This window comes from Lithobates pipiens, unplaced genomic scaffold (assembly GCF_037356315.1).
Source record: "Lithobates pipiens isolate NorthernLeopardFrog02 unplaced genomic scaffold, aLitPip1_a1.2 Scaffold_3, whole genome shotgun sequence".
Taxonomy (NCBI): Eukaryota; Metazoa; Chordata; class Amphibia; order Anura; family Ranidae; genus Lithobates; species Lithobates pipiens.
In genome coordinates this window covers 173,105,269-173,121,939 of record NW_027507790.1, presented here as the reverse complement: position 1 = coordinate 173,121,939, position 16,671 = coordinate 173,105,269, and positions in this window count along the sequence as shown.

Genomic DNA, 16,671 nt, shown 5'->3' with positions numbered 1-16,671 from the left:
TTCCTTGGGGTGTCTACTTTCCAAAATGGGGTCATTTGGGGGGGATTTGTACTGCCCTGCCATTTTAGCACCTCAAGAAATGAGATCGGCAGTCATAAATTAAAAGCTGTGTAAATTCCAGAAAATGTACTCTAGTTTGTAGACGCTATAACTTTTGCGCAAACCAAAAAATATATGCTTATTGACATTTTTTTTACTAAAGACATGTGGCTGAATAAATTTTGCCCTCAATGTATGACTAAAATTTAGTTTATTCGATTTTTCTTATAACAAAAAGAAGAAAATATCTTTTTTTTTCAAAATTTTCGGTCTTTTTCCATTTATATCGCAAAAAAAAAAAATCGCAGAGGCAATCAAATACCATCAAAAGAAAGCTCTATTTGTGGGAAGAAAAGGACGCAAATTTCGTTTGGGTGCAATATTGCATGACCGCGCAATTACCAGTTAAAGCAGCGCAGTGCGAAATTGCAAAAAGACCTCTGGTCCTTAAGGTATTTATTGGTCCGGAACTGAAGTGGTTAAGGTGAACCTGCACTCCATTTTAAACTTCAAAAATAAGTTTTGCCTAGGAATTGACACTAATAGATGCATAACTTTTTGAGATGAGAACGAGGGACACCTATTGGTAAAAGGATGTAGGCATGGGACACACCCTCCCACCCCCCTTACAGGAGAATTATACAAAAAATAAAAAATTAAACCCACAAGTTGATTTTTTTTTTTAACCACTACTATTCTAATTGTATTGGCAATAGAAATTTACCATTTAGAAACTGAATGAAGGTTTAGCACTGGGAAACACTTTTTGAAAGATAAAATGTGCATTTTATATACAGTCAGGGCTTTTTTTCAGCCGGAATGTGGCAGAACTGAGTTCCACCACCTCCGGTGCAAGCCCTTTGCCTGTCACTCACTGCTGTCACTTCCACACACACAGAAGCATAGCTTCTGTGTGTACAGGTGAGAGGTTCTTCTGCAGGCAGTTCACAAGCTCTCTTTCTGGCGGTGCACACACAGCCCTCCCTGCCCTGCACGATCCCTCCAAGAGCACAGGAGGGAGGGGCTGGGGGATGTGCACAGCTTCTCTAGTGTCCCGATGACAGCTGCTCTGAAACCTACATACGCAGCCTTTACAAGCAATGTAACTGTAAGTTGTAGCTGCCCCTCTCTATGGTACGCTCTAGATAGGAGAGAGGATTTGGGTGAGAAGGGATTCTCTGTACTTGGGATGAGGGGGGTGGGAGAAGTGGTTGCTGAGAATTTTCGGTAAACTGAACTGTGAAATATGCAGTTTTTAATTCTGCACCCTGTACACAGCAAACGTTTAGGTATTTCAGCCTGTACAAAGCACATTCCGAACTCTGCACCCCGTACATAGCATACTCTAACCTCTACACCCTGTACATAGTATACTCTAAACTCTGCATCCTGTACATAGAATACTCTAAACTCTGCATCCTGTACATAGAATACTCTAAACTCTGCATCCTGTACATAGAATACTCTGAACTCTGCACCCTGTACATAGTATACTCTAAACTCTGCACCCTGTACATAGTATACTCTAAACGCTGCACCCCATACATAGCATACTCTAAACTCTGCACCCCATACATAGCATACTCTAAGCTCTGCACCCTGTACATAGCATACTCTAAACTCTGCACCCCGTACACAGAATACTTTAAACTCTGCATCCTGTACATAGCATACTCTAAACTCTGCATCCTGTACATAGCATACTCTAAACTCTGCACCCTATACATAGCATACTCTAAACTCTACACCCTGTACATAGCATACTCTAAACTCTGCACCTTGTACATAGCATACTCTAAACTCTACACCCTGTACATAGCATACTCTAAACTCTACACCCTGTAAATAGTATACTCTAAACTCTGCACTCTGTACATAGCATACTCTAAATTTTGCACCCTGTACATAGCATACTCTGAACCCTACACCCTGTATATAAAATACTCAGAACCCTGCATCCTGTACGTAGCTCACTCCTGGGACCTGCACACGGTACATAACACACTCCTGAACCCTGTGCCCTGTATATAACGAACGCTTGAGTTCTGCACCCTGAACATAGTGAACTCCTTAACCCCACCCCCTGTATGTAGCACACCCAGTAGATAACTCACTCCTGAACCTTTCATCCTGTGCATAGCACACTCCTGAGTCCTGTAAACAGTACATAGCGCACTCCTGTACCTTGCACCCTGCATTTAGAGCACTCCTAAGCCCTGCACCCTGTACGTAGTGCACGCCTAAACCCTGTGCCCTATTCATAATATAATCCTGGGCCCTGTACACTGTATGAATCCTACTCGCAAGTCATGTGCGCTGTACATATTGCACTCCTGAATCCTGCACTCTTTATGTAGCACACTCCTGAGCCTTGCACCCTGTACGTAGTGCACTTCTTAGCCTTGTGCCCTGTACACAGCACGCTTCTGAACTCTGCATCCTGTACATACATGGGCTGTCTCTTTGTTGGATTAGGAATATATATATATTTTTTTTTACTGGATTGGGCCAATGCTTTGCTGAATGTATGGGGATATCTCTTTGTTGGATTGGGGGGTCTCTTTTCTGGATTGGGGTTATCATTTTGTAGAATATCTGGGGATGTCTCTTTGCTGGATTGAGACTTCTCTTTGCTTAATATATGGGGATGTCTCTTTGCTGAATATTTTGGGATGTCTCTTTGCTCATACGGGGGTGTCTCATTGCTGAATGGGACTGTCTCTTTGCTAGATATATGGGGGCTGATCTCTTTTCTGGATATATGAGTTGGCTGTTTATTGTTGCTGGAGGAATCTATTCTTGCTGCAGTGGATCTATTATTGATTTTTCTTCAATAACAAACTCTAAGGCCGCGTACACACGAGGGGACTGTTCGCTGAAACAGAGTTTCAGCGGACAGTTTTTCGGAATTTCTGAAAAACTTTGTTCAGCAGACTGTCCGCTGAAACTGTCCGCTGAAAGCCCACACACGAGCGGACTGTCCGCCGAAACCCTGTTCAGCGGACAAAGTTGAGCGAACAGTCCCCGCGTGTGTACGCGGCCTCAGGGCTCATGTAAGCCCCCTAAATTATGCTTCATTCCCTGTTCTCAAAAGGGGGCGGCTCTCGTGTGGCTCTAGGGGCAGAGACAAGTGTGACCTAAGGGAAGGGGGGGAGTTCCTGCACCTTTACTCTGAGGCCGCGTACACACGCGGGGACTGTTCGCTCAACTTTGTCCGTCAAACAGTTTCAGCGGACAGTCCGCTCAAAATTAGCATGGACGGACTTGGCCACACACGACGAACGAACAGTCCGCTGAAACCGTGCGCGATGACGTGAACGGCACGTACGACAGGACTAGAAAACGACGTCCTATACACTGCAATGCAAACTTCGGCGTGTAAATCCTTTCTGAGCATGCGCGGAACTTAGTTTGACGAACAAGCCTACACACGAGGGGACTGTTCGCTGAAACAAAGTTTCAGCGGACAGTTTTTCGGAATTTCCGAAAAACTTTGTTCAGCAGACTGTCCGCTGAAACTGTCCGCTGAAAGCCCACACACGAGCGGACTGTCCGCCGAAACACTGTTCAGCGGACAAAGTTGAGCGAACAGTCCCCGCGTGTGTAAGCGGCCTGAGAAAAAAAGCCCTGTATACAGCTATATAGATCAGACCAAAAATGAGGAGGAAAAGGGAACAGAGGGACTTTGTTCCAAATCAGGGATAGTCCCTCAAAATCAGGGACAGTTGGGAGCTATAGTAGAAGCTATACCATACCACTGCTTAAAATATGCACTTTAATAATTGCACTCTAACTTCAGGAGTCCAAAGCCAGTGAACTGCAATAAAAACAGTGGGTCTCCTGCTCCGCCGCTGTCATTCGGCGAAGCCGCGATGATGTCACTTCCGCGCATGCGCACGGGAGCCGCCACTCATGGCATATCGCCGTTGACCATGGCGTGCTCAGTGCGCCTGCGCGCCGCTGTCTACAGCGCATGCGCCGTAGACAGCGGTGCCTGTCTTTCGGCAAATATTTCCTAAACCGTGTAGGTTTAGGAGATATTTCTTGGACCTACAGGTAAGCCTTAATTTAGGCTTACCTGTAGGTCAAAGTCGGTTGTAAGGGTTTACAACCACTTTAAGCAGGCTGTACAATGCAGACCACAGTGTGAAACTGAGAAGAGTATAATAGAGAACAGTATCCACGTTATAAATGAGCCCCTTAGTGTCTAATAAAAAAAAAGTAATAATAATTATGCAGCTCAAATTAAAAGATAACTCCATGTAGCGGTGCCCCCGTGAGGTCGCTGAGTGCAGTTACACCTGTCACCCTGCCCAGCCCTGCATTCACCTCCATTCACACATTCTCAGACAATGACTAGTCCATCAGCTTGTTTTTGTGATTTTAGGTAGGGATTTGACTTGGATGGGGTAAAGGGACATGGGATGCCCAGGTAATTGATCTTAGATTGAAAAAAGGATTTTGAATCTATATTGACAGTCTCTAAAGCTCCACACTCCTCCAGCACATCACTTAAGTAAACTCCACTTTCTCTACTGCACAATCCTAGATTACTTCCACAGCTAGCATATGATTAGGCCTCACTCTGAATAAGTCCTAACTCCTTACTGTTCAATATCCGCCATTTGCTGGCAGGGGTCTGCAGTTCCCTTTGGTGTACCAACCAATAGTGATGAAAATGTACCTTTTGTGTTAGCTGAAACTTGGTGGACTACTGGTCCTAATCAGTCCTGTGCAAGTTCTGCCAACCCTCCTGGCTGCAGCAACTTGACTCTAACACCAGCGACATCACAGTCTCTTCCACTGGCTCCACATCCACTCCTGGCATGTCTATACCAGAGCTTCTCACTGTGCCTGTCCCTTACCAACCCCGGAACGGATCCCTCCTGAAGACTTGCCTAGAAATGTTCCCAGATGTCTTTCTCCTGCTCCTGTTCAGGACACCCCTCGATTATGTTGTATGGAGAGGTTCCTCCCAGCTCCCAAGCTCCAGGCCCAAGGTCACCCCCCCCCCCCCCAGAAAGGGGGCTCCCTCCAACGTCCTGACAGCCTAACAATCCATTGCTCAGTTCTTCCACCCGACAACAACCCCCACAGCAGGCTGACCCAGGATATATATAGGAGGCCTGCCCTCTGCCAATTCTAGTTGGGGATTGGTCAAGGCTCTCAGATAAACCTCATGCCACTCCAATCCTCTCTCCCCACCTCTTTTCTGGAACCTTCCACGCAATTACCAGTTAAAGCAGTGCAGTGCCAAATTGTAAAAAGACCTCTGGTCCTTAGACTGACAATTGGTTAAACCACTCAGGGCTGTCTTTAAGGCAGGGCAAAAGGGGCAGCTGCCCTGGGCCCTGTCATTGTTGTGGGGCCCAAAACAGCTGCCTCATACTTGCCAACTATCCAGGTTTAAATAACCTTGTCCCTTGAAATTTTATTCCTGTGCTGTTTCCCAATATCTCAGTGTGAAGTGCTGGTACTACCCAGCTCTGTCCTATTGTTGTGTGCAGATGACTCACCTGCAGACCCTGTGTTTACATGTAAATAACCGGCATTCATATGTAAATAGCGGTGACAATACTGAGTAAATAGCTGTGGCTGGTGGCATTGATATGTAAATAAAGGTGGCATTCCTATGTATATCATGCTCCCCTTCTGTGAGGAGATGATGTGCTGTAACCTCTAGCAACTAATCAGTGAGCCGTAATGTATGCTGTAACCTCTAGCAACTACTCAGTAAGCAGTAATGATATGCTGTAACTGCTGGCAACCCATCGCAATTGCTGCCTGATCTATTACGGAAAACTGATTTTAAGTCAAGCTGCTATTTATTGTATGTCTCAGAGTAGGTGGAGAGGGAAATTGCTTGGGGGGCAAGAAATTTTTTGCTCAGGGTCCAATCTATATTAAAGACGGCCCTGAAACCACTCCCAGCCCCCAGATCAAAACCAAACAGGCCTAGCTCACCGCTAGGCCTGCCTAAATTTACCTGCACTGGCTGTAAAAACAAACAACAACCTGCAGCACAACCCACCTGAGGTAGAGGGTGCTACATTAACTTTTGTTTAAAAAAAAATCCCCTCCGGTTGGTCTATAATACGTTACATGGATTTTTACAAAGTTTGTAGCAGAGTCCCTCCTGTTTGTATTCTTAGGAAAAAGCTGTATGTTCAACTATGACCTTGGAATACAGATTCTTGAATTGAAGTGTATGTGTTGAATATAATCAGCTGATGCACTTGCAGGGATCTAATGAAGAATCTTGCAGGCTCTGCTTCCCTTTCACTTAATTAACCCTTAGAGACGGTTCACACAGCGGGCGATGCGAGGCGACACAACTCGCCTCGCCTCGCTCTCGCAAGTCGCCCCCGTTCTGTACAATGGAACCGTTCTGAGAGGAGCGACTCGAGTCGCTCCGACTCAGAAAAAAGGTTCCTGTACTACTTTTGGGCGACCTCGGGGCGACTTGCATTGACTTCTATACAGAAGTCATCTGCAAGTTGCCGCTGAGGTCGCGGCAGGTCGCGGCGAGGCAAGTCGGAGTCGCCTCGCCTCGCCTGCAGTGTGAACCTAGTGCAGTGGATGTATAAACGTTTACTTAATGCAGACTTCTAGGAAAATCAGTGAGCCAATCACAGAAGCAGAAAATGTTATTTCTGTCATGTGTACAGGAGGCCTGAAGGTTTCCATATTGCATTGAATTTTACAGAAAATGACAGTGTGCAGATTGAAATGGAAAGGTTATTTTTAATAGCATTAAAGTTTGAGTTTCATAAAAAACAAACACACATACTCATTTCTGTGCTGCAGGATCGGTGTGATGCTGCACCTTTCTCACATTGGCTCTAAGACTGAATGATCACATGACTGCTGATTGCTCAGTTCTCAGTATGCTCAAAGTGGAGAGCAGTGACTGTCAATCACCGCTCTCTGCTCCGCTCTTCCACCGCTCACTGCAGGGCAAGAAAAGGGGAGGGTGCCACTGGATCTGGCTATCAGCTGCATGCTGAGAGGCGGAGCCAGCTGACAAATAGGCAGCTGGGTGGATTCTAATAATATAGTCAGGATTCTTCCAGAGCCTGGAGCGTCTTTGTCACAAGTCACAGTCACACCCGAAGTCACACTGACATGTGGCTTTGAAATTTTTGATTTCAGATGAAGTCGCACGATTTCAAAGCCACGTTCATTGTGAATGAGGGCTAAATGACATTTCTTTTTCTGATGCAAGGTGTATCATAGAGAGCTGCCACTTTTCTTAACAAAATATTGTTTTCACATTTCTTTCTTCTTTGTTGCTTCTTAAATACGCTGCTCTCGTGCAGCATTTTTGAAGTCACGCTGGTGGGATATATACTAACATTGGAGCACACAGAATCTGGCACGGCCTTGCATAATAGCCAATCCCCTTCTAGGATTTATTGTCAAAGCATATTTGAACAAGCTGAAGTTAGAAGCTGATTGGTTACTATGCACAGCTGCACCAGATTCTGTGTACACCAGTTTTTGTAAATTCCCCCCTTCCTGTCTGTCAGACTTCCTAAAGGTGAAAACAGTGGACCATGTCTGCACACCTCCCAACCTTTTGAGATGTGAATGAGGGACACCTATTAGCAAAAGTATGTAGACATAGGACATGCCCCCTGCCACGCCCCCTTAGGGTCCGTTAACACAGGAGCAACTCAGATCCGACTTCAGGTCGCCCTTAGTCGCCTCAGGTCGGACAACATGTAAAAATCAATGTAAGTGAATGAGAGCTGTCTTAATGCACACTACCGAAGTCGCTCCGACTTCAGAAAAGGTTCCTGTACTACTTCAATCCGACTTGTAGGCGACCGGTACCTATTGATTTCAATGGAGGTCGCCTCCAAGTCGTATCTCCGTCTATACGGAGGCGACTCTGACAGAATTATCAGCTCTCAAGAGGGAACTCCATGCCAAATTTATTCTAAAAATTTGGCGCGGGTTCCCCCTCCGAGAGCATACCAGGCCCTTAGGTCTGGTATGGATTTTAAGGGGAACCCCCCTACACCGAAAAAACGGCGTGGGGGCCCCCCCAGATCCATACCAGACCCTTATCCGAGCACGCTACCCGGCCGGCCAGGAAAGGGGGTGGGGACGAGCGAGCCCCCCCTCCTGAGCCGTACCAGGCCACGCACCCTCAACATGGAGGGGTGCCTTGGGGAAGGGGGGCGCGCGCCCCCCCCCACCCCAAAGCACCTTGTCCCCATGTTGATGAGGACAAGAGCCTCTTCCTGACAACCCTGGCCGTTGGTTGAGGATGATGGGACTGTGACATCATAATGGGCGGGGACATCACCCGATGATGTCCCTATATAAGTCGCCGCACGCCGCATGTTCTGTCATAGTGAGCGGAGACAGCGACGAGGCAACATCTCCAGAAGAGAAGAACAGAAGACGGCGGCGTCGACGACGACAGCGGCGACGACAGCGGCGACGACAGCGGCGACGGCAGCGGCGACAGAAGACCGGGCCACCGATTGTAAAAGAGCTAGAAGAAGGCGCGGTGGCCCGGCAAGAAGAACCGAAGAGGGGGACAAGACCCCTGAAGTCGGAAGAAGAGGGCGGCGGCAGCGAAGAAGAATGCCGGACTCCTCCGCTAGTAAAAGAGCTAGCAGAAGATAGCGGAAGAGTCCGGCGAGAAGACCCCCGAAGATGAAAGACCCCCGGAGCTGTGCAATAAACTATTTTAACCCTTGTGTGTTTTTTTTTTGTACATTTTTTTTTCACGGGTGAATATGTAGGGGTACATTGTACCCCATACTCATTCACATAGGGTGGGGGGCCAGGATCTGGGACCCCTTATTAAAGGGGGCTCCCGGATTCCGATAAGCCCCCTGCCCGCAGACCCCGACAACCAACGGCCAGGCCCTTGTCCTCATCAACATGGGGACAAGGTGCTTTGGGGTGGGGGGGCCGCGCGGCCCCCCTTCCCCAAGGCACCCCCCATGTTGAGGGCACGTGGCCTGGTACGGCTCAGGAGGGGGGGCACTCGCTCATCCCCACCCCCTTTCTTTGCCAGCCGGGTAGCGTGTTAGGATAAGGGTCTGGTATGGATCTGGGGGGGACCCCCACGCTGTTTTTTCTGCATAGGGGGTTCCCCTTAGAATCCATACCAGACCTAAGGGCCTGGTATGCTCTCGGAGGGGGAACCCACACCAATTTCTTTTAAATAAATTTGGCGTGGAGTTCCCTCTTCAGAGCTCATTCTCTGATTGGCCACGGCAAAAGTCGCCTGGCCTGGGGCGACTTAAAGTCGTGTTGTAAGTTGCCCCAGGTCGTGTCTAAGTCTTGTTCAAGTTGTCTCCAAGTTGCCTCACAAAGTCGTCCTAGAAGTCGTGTCGCCCCTGTGTGAACCGGCTCTTAAAGGAGAATTGTACAAAAAAATGATTAGTTAAACCCACAAGTGTTTTTTTTTACCCTATTATTCCTTTATATTGGCTTTTGGAATTTACAAATGCAGCAATTTAAAAATTGGATGAAAGGTTTAGCACTGGGAAAACTTTTTGAAAAATTAAAAAGAGCATTTTATATACATCTATATAGATCAGACCAAAATGAAGGACAAATTAGGGGGAAAGAGGGACAGAGGGACTTTGAGGTTGATTTACTAAAGGCAAATCCACGTTGCACTGAAAGTGCACTTGGAAGCGCAGTTGCTGTAGATCTGAGGGGAAGATCTGAAATGAGGGGAAGCTCTGCTGATTTCTATCATCCAATCATGTGCAAGCAAAAAATCATTTTTTATTTTCCTTGCATGTCCCCCTTAGATCTACAGTGACTGCACTTCCAAGTGCACTTTCCGTGCATTTGTAGTGCAAACTGCAAAGAGGATTTGCCTTTAGTAAATAAACCCATTTTTTCCAAATTAGGGATAGTTCCTCTAAATCAGGGACAGTTGGGAGCTATGTGTCTGAATAAGGGTTCATATCTACCTATCCTTCTAATCAAACAATGTGTTTTCCTTTCTAATACATGCAGCTGCATTTGACATAAAAAGGCTGAGCTTGACCAGCTTCACCTAGCAGTTCAAATTAAAGTGGTAGTAAACCGCATTAAAAAAAAAAGTAGGCACTGGGAAGTTTAAGTCATAATGTGCTAGTATGCATCACATACTAGCACATTATGACAGACTTACCTGAAAACGAAGCCCTCCAGCGACGTGCTTTCACCGCTGAAAACACTTACATCTTCACCCTTCACGTCTTCCTTCCAGGTTTAAGGGCTTTGGAGAAACAAATGTCTGAGCCGGCAATGACATCGCTCCCGCAAATGTGCGTGGAAGTTGCTGTTTACGGCACGGCTCTGAAGGAACAGCCCAGGTATGCCGTTCCTTCAGACCGCATGCGGTGGTGATGTCACCAGCTGCATTTAAAGTAAATATCTCCTAAACGGTGCACATTTAAGAGATATTTACTGTATCTATAGGCAAGCCTTATTATAGGCTTACCCAGTGCTGGGACAAGGTCATCTAGAGCCCAGGGCAAACATACCAAACTGCCCTCCCCCTTTAAGATTTATAAGCATTATGTGTCAGCAAAAATCCCCCCCACCCCCAAAAAAAAAAAAATAAGCACGAATTTGAATGCTTTCCCCAAGCATAAATTCCCCCTCCTCCCAGTACAAATCTGCCCCCTCTGCTAAAATCCCCTTTGCCAGCACACATCTTTGCCCCCCTTATCTCTCTCCAAGCTCAAATCCCCCCCCCAAAAAAATCACCCCTCCTACCACAAATCCTCTACCCATCAAATTTCCCTTCCAGGCACAAATTCTCTCCTCCCACGCCAAATCCCCCCTCCTAGCACAACTTCTCCCTCCAATCCCCCTTCCTTTGCACAAACCCCCCCCCAAATTTCCCCTCCACGCACAAATCCTCTCCCCCTCTACCATATAACCTCTTCTAACACAAATCCCCCCTCCTAGCACAACTTCTCCCTCCAATCCCCCTTCCTTTGCACAAATCCCCCCCCCCCCAAATTTCCCCTCCACGCACAAATCCTCTCCCCCTCTACCATATAACCTCTTCTAACACAAATCCCCCCTCCTACCATTCGTAGAATACAACCCTAATATCTCCTCCTAAAACAACTCTTATCCCCTGCCACCCCTCCCAACTCAAAGCCCCCACCCCCATGTGGTGCCCCAACTCATATGATACCATAGTTAAAGTTAGAAGGATTTTACTGACCTGTGTTTGAAATTCCAAGCACACATCAAACACAGGAAGACAGTGCCCATAGACATGAACCCCAATGAGTGTTGATGTGGCCACTTGTAGTCTTCATCTGAAGCTCATGTCATGAGTAGTGATGGACGAACTTCCGACGGGACGTTTCGCGAACGCGAAACGCGAACGGGCACAAACGTTCGCGAAAACGACCGTTCGCCGCGGGCTCCATTGACTTCAATGGGAGGCGAATTTCGCAAACCTTTAGGTCGAATTTGCGGCCACGGGGTAATTATTAGGGGGTAGCACGTAGTCCCACCACCTGGACAATAGCATAATACATGTATGAGGTGAATTTGGGATCGATAACTACAAGCATTTTTTTTTTATTTGGGAAATTGTTCTGACAATTCAGGACTATGGAGCTAATGAAGGCAATGGAGGAGAGGGAAGGTCAGGGACCAGGGTAGGCAAACAAGAGGGTGCAGGAGATACAGAGCACTGACAGCAGCACCGTAATACAGAGCACTGACATCAGCACCGTGACATACAGCGCTGACAGCAGCTCCGTGACATACAGCGCTGACAGCAGCTCCGTGACATACAGCGCTGACAGCAGCTCCGTGACATACAGCGCTGACAGCAGCTCCGTGACATACAGCGCTGACAGCAGCTCCGTGACATACAGCGCTGACAGCAGCACCGTGACATACAGCGCTGACAGCAGCTCCGTGACATACAGCGCTGACAGCAGCTCCGTGACATACAGCGCTGACAGCAGCTCCGTGACATACAGCACTGACAGCAGCTCCGTGACATACAGCGCTGACAGCAGCTCCGTGACATACAGCGCTGACAGCAGCACCGTGACATACAGCGCTGACAGCAGCTCCGTGACATACAGCGCTGACAGCAGCTCCGTGACATACAGCGCTGACAGCAGCTCCGTGACATACAGCACTGACAGCAGCTCCGTGACATACAGCGCTGACAGCAGCTCCGTGACATACAGCGCTGACAGCAGCACCGTGACATACAGCGCTGACAGCAGCTCCGTGACATACAGCGCTGACAGCAGCTCCGTGACATACAGCGCTGACAGCAGCTCCGTGACATACAGCGCTGACAGCAGCTCCGTGACATACAGCGCTGACAGCAGCTCCGTGACATACAGCGCTGACAGCAGCTCCGTGACATACAGCGCTGACAGCAGCTCCGTGACATACAGCGCTGACAGCAGCTCCGTGACATACAGCGCTGACAGCAGCTCCGTGACATACAGCGCTGACAGCAGCTCCGTGACATACAGCGCTGACAGCAGCACCGTAAGCAGCCCCAGGAGGAAGTCAGCACAGCACAGGGATGGTGTGATCCCCTCATAATAAGAACCCCCAGGAGGAAGTCAGCACAGCACAGGGATGGTGGGAGCCCCTCATAATAAGAACCCCCAGGAGGAAGTCAGCACAGCACAGGGATGGTGGGAGCCCCTCATAATAAGAACACCCAGGAGGAAGTCAGCACAGCACAGGGATGGTGGGAACCCCTCATAATAAGCAGCCCCAGTAGAAATATGACACCGCTCAACCTCTTCAAAGAGGAGGGTAGGGGCATATAGTACGGTGTGCTTTTTTGGGTCAGGGAAGTGAGCCAAATGAATTAAGAAGGTCTGTGTGCTTGATTCCAAAAATTGTTTATAGACATATACATGGTCTACTGATCACATGTGTTGAATTCCTCCGAGATCCATGCCTCATTCATTTTTAGAAATGTGAGGTAGTTAACACTGTCGTGAGCTAGGCGAGTACGCTTATCGGTCACAATCCCCCCTGCTGCGCTGAACATCCTTTCGGACAGGACACTGGATGAGGGGCAAGCCAACAGTTCGATTGCAAATTGGGCAAGCTCTGGCCAGAGGTCAAGCCTGCCCACCCAGTAGTCTAGGGGTTCATCACTCCTCAGAGCGTCCACATCGGCCGTTAACCCAATGTAGTCGGACACCTGACGGTCTAGGCGTTCCCTGATGCTGGATCCGGATGACACCTGTCGATGGGTCGGCTGAAAGAATGACCTCATATCCGAAGTCACCAACACATCTTCAAACCGGCCTCTTCTTGCAGGCGCTGTTGGATTGGTACCCGCAAATCCTTCTCTGGGAGTGGGAATTGCTCCTCTGCCAGCGCACGCAAAAGCAGAATGCAGCATTTCTCGAAGCAAGGCCTGGAAGTGCTGCATTCTGACAGCCCTCTGCGACGGCGGTAACATTTCCGCCATTTTGTGTTTGTACCGGGGATCTAAGTACGTTGCCACCCAGTACTGGTCCTTGACCCTCATGCTTTTTATACGGGGGTCCCTATTAAAACACTGGAGCATGAAGGCCCCCATTTGCACTCAAGCGGAAGGTATGTGGTGGTGGTGGTGTTGTTGGTGGTAGTGTCTTTGGGGGTGCACATAGCAGAGAGTGAAGAAGAGGGTGCAGATCGAGAGGATGAGGAGGGTGCAGAAGAATAAGGCTGAGTGAGCCACTCAACCAAGTCTGGTGCGTCCTTTAAAGTAATTGAACGCACCTTCTGCAACTTCCCACTTTGGCTCAAGGCTGTTGCTCCTGCCCTACCCCTACCACCCCTGCGGAAGGGCCTGCCTCTTCCTCTGCCTGTCATTTTTTAAATCACCCTGTGACAAAACTCTTAGTCCCTATACCGCTGAAGGACTGCTGCAGTATAGGGCAGCGGTCAGCAGTAGTGCACGTCAACCCTATGTATTGTGGACCGATAGCGGTCCTTACAGAACAGCAGACTGTACTGCACTCAGGCCTATGTACCGTAGCACCCTATACCAAGTTACCAGTCCTTATAAGAACTTTTGTGGACCAAGCAGGTTGTGTGTTAGTGATTAGCAGACTGTACGTCAGTCCCTATACCAATGAAGGACTGCTGCAGTATAGGGCAGCGGTCAGCAGTAGTGCACGGCAACCCTATGTATTGTGGACCGATAGCGGTCCTTACAGAACAGCAGACTGTACTGCACTCAGGCCTATGTACCGTAGCACCCTATACCAAGTTACCAGTCCTTATAAGAACTTTTGTGGACCAAGCAGGTTGTGTGTTAGTGTTTAGCAGACTGTGCGTCAGTCCCTATACCGCTGAAGGACTGCTGCAGTATAGGGCAGCGGTCAGCAGTAGTGCACGGCAACCCTATGTATTGTGGACCGATAGCGGTCCTTACAGAACAGCAGACTGTAACGCACTCAGGCCTATGTACCGTAGCACCCTATACCAAGTTACCAGTCCTTATAAGAACTTTTGTGGACCAAGCAGGTTGTGTGTTAGTGATTAGCAGACTGTACGTCAGTCCCTATACCAATGAAGGACTGCTGCAGTATAGGGCAGCGGTCAGCAGTAGTGCACGGCAACCCTATGTATTGTGGACCGATAGCGGTCCTTACAGAACAGCAGACTGTAACGCACTCAGGCCTATGTACCGTAGCACCCTATACCAAGTTACCAGTCCTTATAAGAACTTTTGTGGACCAAGCAGGTTGTGTGTTAGTGATTAGCAGACTGTACGTCAGTCCCTATACCAATGAAGGACTGCTGCAGTATAGGGCAGCGGTCAGCAGTAGTGCACGGCAACCCTATGTATTGTGGACCGATAGCGGTCCTTACAGAACAGCAGACTGTACTGCACTCAGGCCTATGTACCGTAGCACCCTATACCAAGTTACCAGTCCTTATAAGAACTTTTGTGGACCAAGCAGGTTGTGTGTTAGTGTTTAGCAGACTGTGCGTCAGTCCCTATACCGCTGAAGGACTGCTGCAGTATAGGGCAGCGGTCAGCAGTAGTGCACGGCAACCCTATGTATTGTGGACCGATAGCGGTCCTTACAGAACAGCAGACTGTAACGCACTCAGGCCTATGTACCGTAGCACCCTATACCAAGTTACCAGTCCTTATAAGAACTTTTGTGGACCAAGCAGGTTGTGTGTTAGTGATTAGCAGACTGTACGTCAGTCCCTATACCAATGAAGGACTGCTGCAGTATAGGGCAGCGGTCAGCAGTAGTGCACGGCAACCCTATGTATTGTGGACCGATAGCGGTCCTTACAGAACAGCAGACTGTAACGCACTCAGGCCTATGTACCGTAGCACCCTATACCAAGTTACCAGTCCTTATAAGAACTTTTGTGGACCAAGCAGGTTGTGTATTAGTGTTTAGCAGACTGTGCGTCAGTCCCTATACCGCTGAAGGACTGCTGCAGTATAGGGCAGCGGTCAGCAGTAGTGCACGGCAACCCTATGTATTGTGGACCGATAGCAGTCCTTACAGAACAGCAGACTGTACTGCACTCAGGCCTATGTACCGTAGCACCCTATACCAAGTTACCAGTCCTTATAAGAACTTTTGTGGACCAAGCAGGTTGTGTGTTAGTGTTTAGCAGACTGTGCGTCAGTCCCTATACCGCTGAAGGACTGCTGCAGTATAGGGCAGCGGTCAGCAGTAGTGCACGTCAACCCTATGTATTGTGGACCGATAGCGGTCCTTACAGAACAGCAGACTGTAACGCACTCAGGCCTATGTACCGTAGCACCCTATACCAAGTTACCAGTCCTTATAAGAACTTTTGTGGACCAAGCAGGTTGTGTATTAGTGTTTAGCAGACTGTGCGTCAGTCCCTATACCGCTGAAGGACTGCTGCAGTATAGGGCAGCGGTCAGCAGTAGTGCACGGCAACCCTATCTATTGTGGACCGATAGCGGTCCTTACAGAACAGCAGACTGTAACGCACTCAGGCCTATGTACCGTAGCACCCTATACCAAGTTACCAGTCCTTATAAGAACTTTTGTGGACCAAGCAGGTTGTGTGTTAGTGATTAGCAGACTGTACGTCAGTCCCTATACCAATGAAGGACTGCTGCAGTATAGGGCAGCGGTCAGCAGTAGTGCACGGCAACCCTATGTATTGTGGACCGATAGCGGTCCTTACAGAACAGCAGACTGTAACGCACTCAGGCCTATGTACCGTAGCACCCTATACCAAGTTACCAGTCCTTATAAGAACTTTTGTGGACCAAGCAGGTTGTGTGTTAGTGATTAGCAGACTGTACGTCAGTCCCTATACCAATGAAGGACTGCTGCAGTATAGGGCAGCGGTCAGCAGTAGTGCACGGCAACCCTATGTATTGTGGACCGATAGCGGTCCTTACAGAACAGCAGACTGTAACGCACTCAGGCCTATGTACCGTAGCACCCTATACCAAGTTACCAGTCCTTATAAGAACTTTTGTGGACCAAGCAGGTTGTGTATTAGTGTTTAGCAGACTGTGCGTCAGTCCCTATACCGCTGAAGGACTGCTGCAGTATAGGGCAGCGGTCAGCAGTAGTGCACGGCAACCCTATGTATTGTGGACCGATAGCAGTCCTTACAGAACAGCAGACTGTACTGCACTCAGGC